We start from the raw sequence: 17,737 nt of genomic DNA on the forward strand, positions 1-17,737 counted from the left end.
TCTCCGCACGCCTGGCACCCACCCCCTCCACAGTGGGCGGCGACCCAGCGGCTCGGATCGGATTCACACAGCCAGCACTGCAGTGAGAGAGAATGAGCCAGGTAGGGGCAGAGAGCTGCGAGTGCGAGCGCGCGCGCCCCCGATGTTGCGCCTGGTGCGGCCGGCCCCCCCTGCACCCCCCACGCTACGCCACTGATAAAATATCTGTTTTTAATCTAGTTTTAAAAGTGTATTATGTTTTATTTGTGTACATTTTGTACACCACTTTGGGAAATACCTTGTTTGAAAATAAACTATTTGAAAATAAACTACTAAGGTTTATTTCAAAAACAAAATAAGAGACCTGCTCCTTTTCTCTATATTGTATCCTATTCCGCTGCAACACTAGCCACACAGGCCTGGACTCTGAATGCCCATCAAATTCAAAAAGAGCTTGGGAGGCAGAGCAAAGATAATAAGGTGTCTTATGCCAGATCAGATTATTTGTGCCTTTACCCCATATTGTCTACTCTGACTCCAGGATCCCAGGCAAGCATCTTTCACCTCCTTTAACCTGAAGTTGCCAGTTTGAAAGAAGCTGGGAAAGTGGGCTGCCCCCCGCAAACAGATCAGGCAGTCATGCTGCCCCTCAAAACTTAAACTTGCAAAATTTAAGCAGCATATGAACCTGGTTGCTCCCTCCCCTACCCTGAGGTCCATTCTACCTGCTTTCCACTGCTGTGGTGCTATAAGCTTAATGAATTAATAATTATATTTGTACCCCGCCCATATGACTGGGTTGCCTCAGCCACTCTGGGCAGGAAGGTATCTGTAGAAGGACCAGACATTTGAAATATAACTCTCTTATTTGCACCAGAGACCTAACTACTTTGGCAAAGCAAGCAAACAAATTCTGGGGTGTGTGTGTGTGCAGAGAAAACAATTCAGCCCCTGTAACCAATTCAGGACAAGATTCAGTTATGCCTTATATCAGAACCAAGCATGGTTATAACCTCCCATATATCTGCAGTGGCAATTCATAATGTAAGGTTCCTGTTTGCTGTGTGTGTGTGTGTGTGTGTGTGTGTGAGAGAGAGAGAGAGAGAGAGAGAGAGAGAGAGAGAGAAATCAATTTTGTGTGATCTGTACAAGTAGGATACAGCTTACTTCCCATGAAAAGAACACCGCTGAACCGGGGGGGGGGGGGGGCAGCAATTACTATACCTGGTAGCCATGTTGTGTTATACCACACCTGACATGGCAGTCTTTTGTGACAGGCGCCCACAGCACTCTCTCAAAATTCAAAATGTGCCCCTGCTCCAAAAAGGTTGGCAACCCCTAAGTTTCTGTGCAATTTTGGGTTGTTGTTTTCTTCTTCTTCTTTGTAATGGCAGAAACCTTAAGCTCCCATGCCCAGAGAGCGCTCCTTCTTCCCTTTCACATTAGTTGGTCATGAGGGTCTTGGGAATGAATAAGAGGTCACCTTCTCAAGAGCCAAAAACCTCTCACAAAGACCCAGACTAGGCCTAAAACCTCCTCTTTTAATACTATCCAATCAGTTAGCTACTGCTCTTTAATGCAAGACCCGGTTCTTAATAGAGCTACACCAGGCAATTATGACAGTAATAATGAACATGTCTTAGCCTGACATTTACAACAACTTAGTTAACAGTTCATCAAGCACAGATTCATGCACACATTTAGAAATGGTGTTTTCCAGCACTCACATTTGTATTCTTCTTTAAGAACTGACCATCTGGTTTCTGAATTAAGAGGGTACATTAAGTCACTTTCTCAAACATTTTTCCCTGCAGACACAGGGGATTTCTTCCAAATAAAACCAATATTCTGTCCCCCTCCCTCAGCCCAGCAACTGTTGAACCAACAGCTAAAAATCATACAGCCTGGAATAAAATGATGAGGCTTTTACAAGATTTTGGAATACTCACCATAATGGGGGCAGGAGAGGAATGACATGTGATATCTCCCTGGAAGGGGTGCCTTTGGGAAAGCCACCTCTTCGTCTTCCACCACCTGAGGCAGCTACTTCACCCCACCTCATGGGTGGGCTGGCTGTGCCTACACATGCACACTAGGGTCTTCCTTATAAATGTTTATGGACTTTCTTTAATTGTTAGGGGGTGCAAGTGAACATTTGTTTTTGATAATCATAGGTGTTTTTGGGGGGGGCACACACACCACTGAATTAAGCAAATCTGTTTTCTATATCAAGTCTCCAAATAAAATGAAGTTGAAAATGTGTCCATTCCAAAATAGCATTTTTTAAAAAATGTGAAGGAACCCTAATATAATTTAAGAGTGACTAGTAGGAAAATCTGAAAATGTGTTTCCTGCTATGCCAGGCACAGTCTCAGTAAGAGATACAGTGATAAAAATAATAAAAGCCTTTATTCTTTTGCATAACTTTCCATGATTATGAGTTGCACGCACCAGGCTTTGTTTTCTACATGACTTTGTAAGTATTCATAATGGTTAATGCATCTGTATTACTACATCTCACACTTACTCATTTGAAAAGGATTCCTCCTTATGGCTTAGTCTCAACTGTAATAGTACGGTTGACAGAAAATATGAGAGAGCGTCTTGCCTGGTTCTGCTTCCCAGGCACTCAGCTGAGACATGCAGGCTTCCAAGAAAGCTTTTGCATGCTAATGTATGAACAGTACTCAGCTCATGCTATTATTTTCTAAATATATCTGTAACTCTTTTGTAGTTTGTTTAACTATCATAAGCCTAATCCAAGGACCTCTTTTCTTAAAACTAAAAGAGTCCTTTTAAAGTTACCTGCAATGTTTATAGGAAGAGTTATAGTATAACCGAAAAATACCGTATATCTGCTGTAAAACAGAATTAGTCAATGCCCTTATTTTGGCTCTGGTAGCCCTTAAGATTATAGAATCATAGAACTGTAGAGTTGGAAGGGACCACGAGGGTCATCTAGTCCAACCCCCTGAAATGCAGGAATCTTTTGCCCAATGTGGGGCCTGAACCCAAAACCTTGTATAAAGAGTCTCATGCTCTACTGACTGAGCTAGGAAGAAACCTACAATGCAGGATGTTTTATTGCTCGCAGAGTGTATGCCAGTGTGTTACCTGGACTGATAGGTCAAGTTCCATACATTTTTGTTAGAGAGAGAGAGGAAAAAGAGTCAGGGTTTACAGGTTTTCTAAGGAGGCTTAGAATAAACTGCCCTGAAAAAGTGCTCCTTTTAATTTCAAATATTAAATAAAAGGAATGCAACCTATCTACATAAAAAGTTGCTTTGTTCACTTTCAGAGTGGAAATAAATGTAGTTACCGCTGCTTGAAGAAACTAGTTATAAACAAAATGTCACTAAGTGAGCAAAAGTATACCATTACTCATTTTTAAAAGTGGCATGAGAGCTCCAATGACCAGCAGTGGCCAGGCCTGCAAACTTAATACCTTCATTCACAGGCTCTTATAAGCGCCAGTCCGGCCTAAGCCATTTTATCTGGAGTATCTCAATCTAAGCATATAGGGTTACCTCAGGGTTGGTGACTGAAGAATACAACCTGCACACAGAGGAACTGACATTTGGATTATTGGAAATACAATGCCCATGGAATCACCAAATTAAATGGCTACCCAAAATATATTATTCCTTCAAGCTTTGTTAAGCAAATGACAGCTCACCACGAATTCCCACACACACAAAAATGTGTGTGTGATGACAGTAGAAATGTTGAAAATTATAACAAGTCTTGAAATGTAAAAGTAGGAACAAACATGAAATAGATGTTTGTTCCCTTTTTAAAAATCCTTTACTATCAGCCTAGATAAATCAATTTTATTTACAAAATTTAACTCAATAGCATGTGGCCATGCCTAAATTAAACCATACACAGAGCAAACTTATTGCAATAATTGGATATAACTCTTAAACTTGTTTACTTTCCACTTGAGTAAAAAGACAAATATTCTCTCATCTTTTGCTTGATTGCCTTTGTGAACATGCTCAAAGTACAGTATATACTTCAAATATATTATTTTCTGAAGTAATGTGCACATGTACCTTGCAGAGAGAGAGAGAGAGAATACATGCTACATGCTTTCATGACAAATTATAACTTGAACCTCTGCACAATGAAAAATAATAAATTCTAATTAAAAAAAATGTAAAGCAAGCAGCATAACTAGGAATGATTAAATCATCATAAATACAGGCTGCAATCCTATTCCTAATGCCCCTGGAGTTGCTTTAGAGTAATTAGACTGGGAATTTCATTACTCTTTTAACTGGCTTACAATTAACAGGCCTATAATCCGCTTCTAATGGGCAGAAGCAGTAGTTGCCAGTCACAACATCCCACAGCAAAGCACTCAAGTTTACTGTACCTTGAGTTTCTATTATTTTTTAGTCTTTCAAATTTTATATAGTGAAAAACTATCCATCAAGGTGGCAGGAAGCAAGTATGCACCCGATGTTAGGCCTACTCAGAGTAGACTCATTAAAATGAATGGCCATGGCCAACTTAGAATAGATACTGTCAGGGAACTGCCATCAGCTCAGGGGCGAGAGGTGGAAGGGCAGTTGGGTTACAGGGAGCCTCCAAAGATCGTGAGAAGCAGCACTTCCTCTGCGGAGGAGGGAAGCCACACCTCCAGTGGGGAAGAGGCTCGGAGGATGCAAGGAAGAGACACAGCACTGAGCATGAACAAAGCGGGGGGGGAGGCAGGTCCCCCTCTGCCCACGCCCTCTTTGCGCAGTCGGTTTATGCGCAGAGAGGGGAGGCGTAGGGTGGGGGTCAAAAAACTACTCTGCTGGGGAAAGTTTAAGGACCGCCCACTTCCAGATTCTGCTAGTGAGTGAGCAGACATGGAACTGAGTCGATCTGCATTGTGAACATTTTGGACAGATAATAAAGCCTTGAAAAGACCAACGGGGAGTCTTGCCTGTTTGCTCTCGATCAACCATGCTGGCACACATAACAGATACATTAAAATTAATTGACTTGGGTAAAACTTTGTTGGCTACAACCCAAAGCTTTTTAAAAATTTTATTGCATAGACTGTGCCAATGAGGTATGTCGCTGACCACAATATGACTCGGTTTCCGCACAGGACAAACTAGATGTGACAAAAAATGCATAATCAGAAAGCCCACCGTGGTCCTTTAATTAAAGAGCAGGAGGATTCTCCCCCCAAAACCACAACAAACAGGGAGACCAGGTTTAACCCTCCCTCCCCAGCCACAATCCTGACAAGCTCCCCAGCCACTACTATTATTACTTTATCTGATGCGTTTCCTGAGATCACATCCAGTTTGCTCATGAACATCTAAGCAGGCTCAGGTTACTCACTGGAAACATTGCTTCAATGGCAGCACTTTTGCTTTTCCCCATACACGAATGGTTGCATTCATTCTTTACCGAGGAGAAAGTAAAGAGATGCCCTCAATGTCACCATTGGGCTAGAAGCTAAACCCACTTCCTACTGCTAAGAACCCCTGAGTCAAGGAGAATCAAACATGCTCCTATCAGCAGAACCCCATCTTAAGTTCTGTGACAGAATGTGGGCAAGTAGCTGGCAGATAAATATTTTGTTAAAATATGCAGGCAATACTCAGTGTTTGTATTCCACCAACATATGGACTGTAACACTTATTTTATGTTATGTTGTTGTTGCTGGAATATATTACCGAATCTCAGCTGTTGTAGAAATGCACATTTTAGAAACATAATTTTGAGGCTGCTATCCTTGGCATCCTGACTTGAAAATAAGTCTCTCTGACAGCAGTGAGACCAGGTGCTAACTCAGTAAACCTGGATTCAGCTGCAAGTCCATTATAACTTGTGCCTGCAAACTAGGCATATATTGGCACGTTCTGTTCTGCTTGTGGATCTGATATGGGAGGGAAGGCCAACAGCAGAAGCCGATGGAAGGCACTCTGTGCCGCTGAAGCCACCTGAGACTCAAGGGACAGCGATTGAATCCAGAAGGTTCCATGGGGCCGAGGGACACTCCCAAAGCATCACCCTCTGAAAATGACCATCAAAGTAGGACTGGAACCATCACAAAGCAGCTCCACCCAGCTCCAACAGCTACTCCAGAATGATGTCATGGTTGATGGTATCAAAAGCTGCCGAGAGACCAAGGCGAATTAGCAGGGACACGTTCCCAACAGAGGTCATCGTACAGATTCTTATTCCCAAATTATTCTGCTGGTGATTAAGGGTTTTTTTTAGCAGCTATACTTATGCTGGTTTTTACTTTGTTTATTTTGCAGTTTATTTTATTTATAATTGGTTTTGATGTTTCAAATGCTAAATTTTATTTTGTGTGTGTGTGTGTGTGTGTGTGTGTGTACAGTCGTACCCTGGAAGTCGAACGGAATCCGTTCCGGAAGTCCGTTCAACTTCCAAAACGTTCCGAAACCAAAGCGTAGCTTCTGATTGGCTGCAGGAAGCTCATGCAGCCCATCGGAAGCTGCAGAAGCCCCATCGGACGTTAGGGTTCCAAAAAAAGTTTGAAAAACGGAACGCTCACTTCCAGGTTTTGATAGTTCGGGGGCCGAAACGTTCAGCAACTAAGCCATTCAAGATCCAAGGTACATGTGTGTGTGTGTGTGTGTGTGTGTGTGTGTGCGTGTGTGCTCAGTCAAGAGGTAAAAATTTGGAGAAAATAAATGAAAAGAAAGCAAAGCCTCCCAAGTTGCTTTCAGCTCAATGATGGTTTGCATCCACCCAAAGACAGCTCAGCCCTCTAATAAAAGCCTAGCAGAGCAAGATGAAGGTTTCAACAGAGGATAGAGGTGGAATAGGGAGGAGAAAGGAAAGTAGTGCTTTTAAATATTTTTTTATGGCCATGTCTGTGAGCCAGAAAGGTTATTAAGGTTTGAGGGGGGGGGAGGAACCCAGAGACATTATTACAGAATATGTGCTACAAAATAAATTTATATTACAAGTGGTTATACTTGGAATAGGTTCATATTCTTCCAACAATGGTGTATGTGGGCAAACATTGTGAAAACGTAACAAAATCCCCCTAGCTAATGTGTTTATGAATATTTACACCTTGGGTTTCAGTGATGATCTGGATTATTAAACAACTAGGAACGGATGACTAATGTGTCTGGGTGGCTAGCCTACAAGATATGGAGTACAAAAAGAAAAAAATATTAACTGTCCCTGCAGGGACAAGTAACGCACCAAGTTTTGGTTACCTGAGAACCAACACATTCTGCTGCTTTTCTCTATTTCCTTCTCAGTTTTCAAGTAAAAATCAGTTTCATTAGCAGAGCAAATCCTATACTCCAGAAGAGAGATATGCAGCCACTACTACACTGGCACAACGTTCATCATGGGTTTTTTGCTTGTTCAACCCAGAACCAAAATGGAAAATTTGGGCACATCATGAACTTCACTGCACCTTGGTACACCATGAATGCCATCATAAACTGTCTAATAAACATCTACCAGATCAGTTAACTGCATGAATCCTGAGCAGTCATGTGAACAAGTTTGCCAATTCATAAGTGCAATAACTTCCTAAATTTGTAGCCTGGGGCCATTTCTCTCTCCCTCTCTCTCTCTGTGACCACTCTGCTGTAAACATCTAAGGCCAATGAACTTGCATATGGGAGCACAGAGTAGAGTGTTATTAACCTCTTCTGGGTACAACCATGCACCTCAAAGAACAGTAGTATGGCAAGACGAAATGCAGCCAGTGGATCTTTTCCCTGTGACAGCACCTACAAAACAGGAAAAGCTTGTCTGGTGTATTTATCCCTCTCGTTCAGTGGCTAACATACACAAGCCCCAACAACTGGTAAAACAAGTGGGCATTATCCCATAATAAGCTCAGATAAGGACTCCTTACAAAGAGACCTTAAAAAGATACATATCTTAAAGTCTGTTTTTAAACTAAGGGTCAGTGCAGTAAAACAACAGTGAAATTCTTCACTCTTTTCAAGGCTATTTGCAAGAAGCAAGAAGCTGCAGTGTAAATAGAAGTTCCTGAGAGAACAAAAACCACAGAATGGAATGTGCTGACTGGCCAAGTAATAGCCTTTGAAATGACACTTTAATACCAGCAACATTGTTACCAAGCCTTCAGCGTTTTCCCGACTGGTTAGCAAAAATTTTGTTTTCGTGTAGCTTTAGTTATTCAATTAGGTCAGCCTTTAATGATGTCTAGTTGTTGTGGGAAGCAACCATTAAAAATGTAAATAATTTAAATTAATCTAAATGGATGACATTAATGCCCAAATATATACAGAAGTAGATTATGAATTTAAATAAATATTGCAAGCATACTTACTATGTGGTACATTATTTCTACATTTTACAGCATGATCATCAAATGATTAAATATGCAGAGCTTATTAGTACAAACAAACAGTTATGATTTTCTGGGCAAGAAGATCAAGAGACGAGTGTAGAAATTCTTGGAAGATACTGGCAATACAGTCATCCCTCGAGTTGTGTTTGCTTCACATTGCGTTTTTTCATGTTATGAACATGGCAAACCTGGAAGTGTTTACTTCTGGGTTCACCACTTCACGCATGCGCAGGAGTGATCTGCGTGCTTCGCACATGCGCAGGAGCATTCTATCGTGTCACACACACACACAGAAGTGGCACTCTACTTACTGACTTTTTGGGGTGCGAACAGCACCCCAGAACGGATCAGTCCGTAAGTAGAGGTACCACTGCATTGACACATTTCATTATGGCTTCAGGTCTGGTTTCAGAACCAAATCAGCCTTTGATGCCCTGACAGAAGTCCATTATCAGGAGAGCAATCCTGTTGCTCTTACTCCCATTTTTCAGGGACTTTTCATACCATTGGTCCTGGCATCCTCTTGGACCAACTCTGTGGGATAAGAATTGGTGGCACTGTACTATGGTCCTGTAGAATCACAGGTTCACAGAGGTGGGTAGCATTGGGAAACTGCCTTGTCAGATACATCTACTGTTGGGAGTGCCCATCAGTAGTCACTGGAGGCATAGTAGCCTGGAGTGCTTTTTCTGCTCCTGCTGGTACACCAATGACGGCTATTCCTGGATAGGAATATCTTGGCAACAGTGGTGCAATGGTAATCTCTAGACCGGAATATTGCAACGTGCTCTATCCTTCAACCCTTGAGGTTGGTTCAGAAATTGCAGCTGGTGCTGCTGCAGCCCGACTTTTGGCCAGCTCTATATCAGCACATTTGTTAAACAGTGGTATATAAATGGAATAAACAAATAAATTTGATCCTGTACTTAACCATTTTATGATTTTATGATGTTTTAATGAATTTTTAATTTGAGGTGCATCACCACAATATTTTATTATGAGCTGGGAGTTTATGTATTTATAGGTAAATATCAAAAGAAAATTTAAAAAAAGATATCTCAAGCACATATCGCAGAAATGTATCAATAATCCGCAGCAACAGTAAATTTCACAAAGAAGAAGGAAAAGCAACAGCAGCAATAGCCCACGTTCCTTTCACTAAAGGAAATACTCACAACTGACACACTGCTTCCAGTTTCTCTTCAGGTACAACACACAGTATGTTCAAAAAAGAAAGGTCCTTTATCTCCGAACTTGTCCTTCACCAAGTCAGTAGAATTCTTCAAAACACAGAGATTAGGAGCCCATGCAGACACAACACTCCATGCTCCTTAACAATGTTTAATTGTTAGGGCAATGGCTGTCTCTCTCAGTAGAAAACCTGTTCTACATTCCCCCACTGTTCGGGGTTATTCTGGCACCCCAGTTCATCACAGCTGCTGCTAACCAGGGTCTGCTTTTAACCTGTGTTAAGCTGCGCATGTATGTTACCGTATTTTTCGCCCTCTAGGACGCACTTTTCCCCCTCCAAAAATGAAGGGGAAATGTGTGTGCGTCCTATGGGGCGAATGCAGGCTTTCGCTGAAGCCTGGAGAGCAAGGGGGGTTGGTGTGCACCGACCCCTCTCACTCTCCAGGCTTCGCGCAGCGCTCCGCTAGCCGAGGGAGAGCCGCACGAAGTCTCGCGCAGCTCTCCCACGGCTTGCAGATAGCAGCCTGTTCTGGGGGCTGGGGTCGGGGGAAGCTCGGGCTTCCCCCGCCCCAGCCCCGCACCTGGGGGGGGGAATAATTTTTTTTCTTTATTTCCCCCCCCCCCAAAAAAAACCTAGGTGCGTCCTATGGGGCGAAAAATACGGTAATTTAATGGTGGTGCCAAGGAAAATTTTAACCTGAACTATCTACTGGGCCATATTTATTATTGTTAACCTCAGAAGTCAAAAATTTCCTATCCTTTCTTTACAAACAACAGCAACTGAGAAAATAGTAAGGTTGCAAATCATTAAAAACATATCAAAATGTAGCTTTAGATTATTTTTAAGAATGTTACCTACTCAATTTCAAACATGTTTATGAACACTACTCATAGCAAATACTGCCTGTGTTTCTGAAATACACCACCATATCCCTGAAATGTATTTCCTGCAATGTTTTCGTTCATATTTATACACATATACTTTGCCATTATTGGTGCCAGTAGAATTTGACTTACAGGCCTAGACACAGGGAGGTCCAAAACAACTGCTGAAGACAGAAGCCCAGAATGGCGAAGCAATCAGGGCTGATACCAGTTTGTTTTGTTTTGAACATTTAGATCAGCAGCCAAAGCCAAAACTCCAGTGAGAGTGGGGAAATGAATATCAGAGGTGTCCTCAGTTCCTCAGTCATTCCTTCACTGCACAACACATGTCTTCATAATTCAAAAAAGAAAAAGGGATCCATTTGGGCTTTCCCACTGTTGCCTCAAAACTGGGAGGATAGCTGAACAACCAGGTCTGAGGACAACCTGCCTAGGAACCCCTCAAAGGAAGTCAGTTCTGTGGTTTATGTCACCATCTCTATCCTATTCTTAAGTCAACGTTCTCTTTCAAAAAGTAGCAATGTCAAAAAGAAATCTACACAGAGTTCAAGAACTCTATTCCAGATCTTAGATCATCCCCACTCACAGCTGAGTCAGCTGCTCCTCTGGAGCATGCCACAGCAAATAAGCAGCTTAGATCACCACATAATGAAGTCCTCAGGTGAAGTCAGGTTGCCAAAAGGAATTTTAAAAGAAACCACATTTAATTTAAGGCACATCCTGCTGTCAGTAGTTTGGACAGTATGAAGTGATGAAGCAGGGGAATTTACTCTATAGGAAAAAGGAAGTGTGGAGAGCCTGAGATTAGTACAGCAACCTAATTCTGAAAGGCACATTGGCCTGGATTACACAGCATGGTAAGACCAACTATGGCAAGCTTCTCTCTGGTCTTCTAAACTTCCACACCACCCTGAGCTAAGGCACCAGGTTGGGAAAGCCTGTCTAACAGATGAGCAAAGAGAAGGCAATTATAAAAGTTTTAAAGTTGATTTAAATTGTTTTTAATGCTTTAACCCACCCTGGGATGTTAGGGTAAAGATAGAGAAATAAATAAACAGCTCTGCTTGCAATGCTTGTTGTGTTCCTCGGGGCAATTTCCTACCAACCAAGGTTAGCTTAATGTGCACTAAAGCTGAAGTCATTAAAGGTGAATAAACACATGAAGTGACTGCAGCATTAAGCGATAACTAGCATGGCAGACCACATACAGGCAACAAATTCAGCCACACTATCTGCATTTTGTGTGGGGTAAAGCTCTCCTTGCCACATATAGCAGGAACCGGTACTGCATTTACCCCAGGAAACTGACTTGTTTGAATTGGTTTTGTGGAACAGCTTAAAAACCAACAAGTGCCTTTTTTCACATCTAATTTCATAGTGATTCAAGACCTGCTGGTACAAGTGATACCCAAGTCATTTATCATTTAACTCCTTTTATCCTTTCTTCCTTAATACCTTTTGCTGGCACTTTTATAATCCAGATATAAATCCTCTACGACTGCCTGCCATTTGAAATGTTAATGTTGCAAACCAACATTCCAGAAGCAGAATTTGTGCCGAATGCTCGGCACACACTGTTAGCACTAGGTAATCAAGATAAAGCAAGTTTTATTTCTTTAAAGCTCATTGATTGGTTTTTATAGGGTTCATCTACTTGGCACTTATGAGATACCTAGTTTTCAAAGGCTCCTCTTTTCTGGCTTGGCCATTAAAAAAAACCAAAAAACAACCACCACTATTGAGTCCATTTGTTTCATTCCTGCCAAACATCTGACAAAACATGAGCCAGTCCTTCCTGTTTATGCCCTAGGAAAAAGTCAGTTCTAACAGTGTAGCCCTTCAGAAATGCAGGGAGGTGCAGAATGCTGTGTGTGTACACTCATCCCTCTGGCAAGCCCATGTTGTATTTCATCAGTTTCTGCAAAAGTGTACTTTAGAAAAAGAGCCAAGTTTCTGAACGAAAACTGAGATGTCAGAAATTCTTACTTAGGGACAGCATTTCTCCCCTCTTTTCCTCAAAGCCAGTACATATTTCTATCAAAAGATAATCAAGCTCCTATTTTACTATACCACATTAGGTAAGCAGACTGTCGTCATCTCCCCAGTTGTTCATACAAAAAGGGAAGAACACATCAGAAGGTTATAGAGACCATCAAGTATCTCCTTCCTATTAAGAGGATATTAGTAATACATATATATTACTGTATATTACTATTATATATATATTATTATTATATCAGAGGATATTAGTAATATATCCACAGACGCAGGTGGCGCAGTGGTCTAAACCACTGGGCCTAGGGCTTGCCGATCAGAAGGTCGGCGATTTGAATCCCTGCCACGGGGTGAGCTCCCATTGCTCTGTCCCAGCTCCTGCCAACCTAGCAGTTCGAAAGCATGTCAAAGTGCAAGTAGATAAATAGGTACCGCTCCGGCGGGAAGGTAAACAGTATTTCCATGCACTGCTCTGGTTTTGCCAGAAGTGGCCTAGTCAGGCTGGCCACATGACCCAGAAAAACTCTGCAGACAAACGTCAGCTCCCTCGGCCAGTAAAGTGAGATGAGCGCCACAACCCCAGAGTCATTCATGACTAGACTTAACTGTCAGGGGTTCTTTACCTTTTTAGTAATCTACAACACTCAACAAAACCAATGAAGCATATACATGGCAACATACATATATACTATGAGCAAATATTTCAAGTGGGAAGCCATCCCTCAACATCAGTTACTCAAAACAGATGTCTGGAGGAAATACACACCCTTAGATGATCTATTCCTATTATGTTAATTTAAACATCAAGGGCATGACCCAGAAACAAAATACTGTCAATGAAGCTTTAACCAGAGCCCAAGCAGTCACCAGCATAAATGGCAAAAAAAGAAAACACACATGCTTTTAAAAGCCCATCAATTCTGACATGCAAAGAGGTCAATAACATTTTTGAAATGTGTATTGACAAAGTATTCTCTTGCCACTGTAAACCAAAAACCCTCACTTCCTTTCCCCACCCCCCGAGTTTTCAGTCTTCCCTTTATAACATAAAAACCTGAGGTATCTATAAAATGAAAGTTATGCAATCATGTAAGGGCTGAAAAAATCTGGGAAATGGAGGTTGGGAGGAATATGCCCCATATTTATCTACAAACTTCAAAAGTTGCTACACCAAACTGATACAGAATGATACAGAACAGTTGTGGGAGAGACAGAATATTCAATAGAAAGAAAGTGAAGGCATACTGAAAGAGGATGTTAGGGTGAGGTCTTTAGAATTGTCATTAAATGCCCTATATGCAATTACTGTATTTATTTATTGTTGCATTTATATCTTGCCCTTCCTCCAAGGAGCTCAAGGTCATATTCACAAGGTCTTTGTTTGATATGCTTTCGCCATACAGATTTCTATGGGGCAACTACACTGGAGGAAATGAAACAGGTTTGAGGACTACTATATATCCGAAACAGCTTGGTCAGCCATCATACTTCAACTATTTGCATTTTGAATCAGAGATTATTCAAGTTAAAGCTTGCCATTTAAGGAAATTAGCAAGGTGAGGAGAAAGGGGTGGGGGGAGAACTCTCTGTAAATGACTGATCTAGCTTCTAATCAGAATAATGATTTTACCAAGGCTCTCTCTACTGCTTTGGGGAAGTGATGCTGAAACAATGCATCATCTTGTTTTTCCCTTAACTGGGCTCTTTACTTGGAAAATGCTGGACATTAAAGCTCTAACTAGCCATGCAAAGTCACATATGCCTGACATCATGTCTAAAGAGAGTCACCTAATGCAAACACCATTTCAAGGATCCAGAGCAAGTGCTGAAGCATACTAACACACACAGGCTGACAATTCGGTTTAGATACAACATCAGATGCATGCCCCAGCATCATGTTTAAAATCCGCTTGCTGACTTGGGATTACAAGTAGAAGATAGTTGTTGCAGCAGTTGCAATATCTCACAAAGGCACGATTTCCCCCTCTAGACCTATTAATTAAATCCAAACCGCACCTCAAACAAACATAACTTTGCCCAAATTGCAATGTAACACAGACTCCTATATCCGCTGGAAAATTACAAAATGAATCTCTTTCATGCAATGATACAGACTTTGCAAGATGTCTTTTTAAATCAATGCCCCACATGTACTGAACTAGAAAATCAAGCAAGACCTTCAATGTTATCTGGAAACTTCAAATGGTACAAAGTGTCACTACCAAAAACTAGAAAGTACTGTTTAATTTGCACAGATTATCTGGACTCAATTTACTGTGTTTTTCTTTCTTTCTTGCATTAAAGTTGCAAATGCCTTGGGACCCAAATACGTAAAGAGTATTTGTTCCACACCTTTTTCAACATCTGTACATTGTTCCACACCTTTTTCAACATCTGAGGTCTTAGGCCAAGTGCCTCAACTAACATCTGATGAGATCATGGCCTTCTCAATTACTGTGCCAACTGTATGGAATCCCCCCCTCCCCGAGATACTGTGTGCTTCGAATGCCAGGTTAAAAAACAAACAAAACCCTGGCTCATCAAGAGGACTTTTTGGGATTAGTCGCCCTTTGTGCTTGGTTCCTCCTGGTGCACTAGGGTTTGTTTTCACTTTTTAACAAATTGCTTTTTGATGTTTCCGCTCTTGCTATGGCGATTCTGTGTACTGTCTGCGGCTTTGCATTTGTTGAAAGATAATGCAGGATACAGATTTTAATAATAAAACGATTAATTTGCTTCATACTGCCACGGACAGAAGGCAATCCCTTCTTTTATCTGTTAACACTATCTTATGGCGGCAAATCTAGTTTTACTAAAAGTAGAAATTAAGAAACACACACACACACACTCCACAAACACTACTAATATTATTATTTTATTTCTGATGGCGCCTAAAAGCTAAGAGTGAGCAACTTGCCTAAGGCCATGAGTTCATGGCAGAGTAAGGATTTGAAACACTTGGTTTATTGCTCAGTCTCTTAGCCATTTCTGCTACATAAAAGACAGGTGTGATGCAACTAGGCACAAAGAATGTTCACAGATTGGTCTCCCAGGCATTTGATGGAGTATGATAAGAGGGTTGATGGCCTACTGAATTGGAATGTTCTTTCTACTAAAGTCCTGTTGTTCTTTTTAGTGTGTGTGTTCTTTTTGTGGATGAAAGAAATGAGTTTTTATTGGAATGTATTACTTTTCATTTCTTACTATGTCTTTTTTTTTTTTTTACTCTTAACCCTATAAGTCACTTAGAGACTTCTCTGTAGTAAGTGATGAATGTCAAGTAACCACAATTGTCTCAATTTCTGAATAACCAAAGGAAAAAAATGAAGGGAACTATCCAAAAGAACGTGGAATCACAAACTTGGGGAGGGGGGACAGAAGGAAAGGCTATAAGTTAAAGATGCTTCTCCTGGAATTAGAGAAGAACTACTACTAACTCATCTCATTCTTAATGTGGGCGGAGGGAAGCAAGAGTGAAGTGCAAAGTTCAAAGGCACTTGTAAAACAAAGCAGTCCACAGTTCTCCCTCATACCTAAAAGCCCGCCTCCTCCTCAGCATCTCATCATGATAATGACAGGTCATGCAGGGTAGTTTCCTGACAAAGTTATAACAGTATGGCTTCACCCCAGTTCTGGAAGACTGCCATGCTGACAGTCTGCTAAAGGTCAAGGTTAGGCACTTTCTGAAACACACCTAAGTATTTATTTAAGTAGGACTTGTGGCCAGGCAGAGGCACAGAAGAATTTTGTTTGCATCCATTGTTTTAATTTTCTTACACTTCTATAATCAAATATGTTTTCCCCTTGTCATTCACTTATAGAATAGATGGAGATCATAACTAAGAAGAGATGCGGTTTTAAGTGTGAGTGGGATAAAGATGGAATTGAAGAGGACGAAAGAGAGGAATGATGTGTGACTTCCAACAAGTTTTGCAAGATCTTGTTTGTTTTGAAACAAGCCAAAGCCACAGGACTTTATACACAAGAAGTATCTTTTAAAATATGGATACGTTGGGTGCTATTTTCCACACACACAAAGATTGTAGAAGTTTTCTGTCCTGCTCCTGACTTATCTGCATGCATCTATTTCCTTTTACCATGTTAAAATTAGTTATCATGCCAGGAAGGAATCCTGACAGTCTTCCTTAGCCCTGCCGAGCACGGAGCAAGAAGTTACTCATGGCACTGAGTGGAAACTGATGACGGTGAGGGAAGCAGCCCAGGGTGAGTACTCCAATTCTTAAAAAGCTATTATATAAACAGCAAGTAAGCACATTATAATTATGAAGTGAATAGCAGCATTGAGTTAAGGCCAAATAGCCAAGAAAGCACCAGCGTATTACACCTTCACAAGTTCTGCACTGACTGCGAATTCGCTCCCAAACCAAGTTCTAGGTCTTAGTATTAGTGTATAAAGTCCTTAACAGCTTGGGACCAGTTTACCTGACGGACTGCCTTGCCCCCTGTATCTACTCAATCCCTTCAATCTGCTGAATTTGCACTCTTATAAGAATGTTTGCTCTAAATCTACAGGAAGTTGAGCTTTCAATGTGACATCACCTATGCTCTGGGAATCCCCTGCCTATCAACCTTAGTCAGACCCCTTCATTATGTTGTTTTATAAGCCTGCGAAAAACTTGTTTCAGCAAGCCTATCTGGACATGTAAGAAGTTATGTATATCTGCTTTAAATCTTGCTGATTTTATTTGTGTGATTTTATATATATATATATATATATATATATATATATATATATATATATATGAGTTCTTTGATTAAGCAGTATATACATTCTTCAAATTAAAAAGAAGTAAGCCAAATGATTAAAATAAAAGCTAGATTGTGGTGTTACAATTCAAGTTTGAGCTGACCAGCACAATCCTAACAGATATGTCAACTTCTAGAATTTACCCAAGGCCAAACAAAAACAGCAAGGAACTGAAAATAACTTCCAGAAATAGGAAATGGAGAAAACAAGTTGCTAATGCTAAAACACTTGGACAGAATGTCCTGTACTGTGGAATAACAGAGAAAGTATTCTTCACCACTTCAAGGCAGTATTTAGCTGTATTTCCCACCTATGCACCCACATTTAAATTCATCCATCACTCTCACAGAGTATATCAAATCAGAATGCACATTTATCAAACTGATACATGCTTCCCTAGACAGCATGCACAAGACACTAAGCCAGAGACCATAATTGTCAGTAAGTTCATAAGGCATTTTAAGGACTTTGACAACCTTCACTGTTGATTTTCTTCTCACTTTGCGCTTCTCCTTTTTTCAGCTCAAAGTTCTTCCAAATGTCCCAAATGGTTAACAATTCTTCCTGAAGAATCTTGCTCCATATGAATTTACTAG

At 41.0% G+C, this 17,737-nt stretch overlaps 1 protein-coding gene and 1 long non-coding RNA gene across 4 annotated transcripts in view; both read right to left on the bottom strand.

The window, feature by feature from the left end:
* The window catches only part of CARMIL1 (capping protein regulator and myosin 1 linker 1), a 336,439-nt gene that overhangs the window by 309,036 nt on the left and 9,666 nt on the right, over window positions 1–17,737 (bottom strand). The window lies entirely within an intron of this gene.
* Window positions 1,347–7,301, bottom strand: LOC310714050. The gene is made up of 2 exons (XR_014529556.1): window positions 4,959–7,301; window positions 1,347–4,506 (listed from the first exon to the last, which is right to left on the bottom strand). It is a non-coding gene; the product is annotated as an uncharacterized lncRNA (long non-coding RNA).

This window comes from Podarcis liolepis (assembly GCF_965112155.1).
Source record: "Podarcis liolepis genome assembly, chromosome: 8".
NCBI lineage: Eukaryota > Metazoa > Chordata > Lepidosauria > Squamata > Lacertidae > Podarcis > Podarcis liolepis.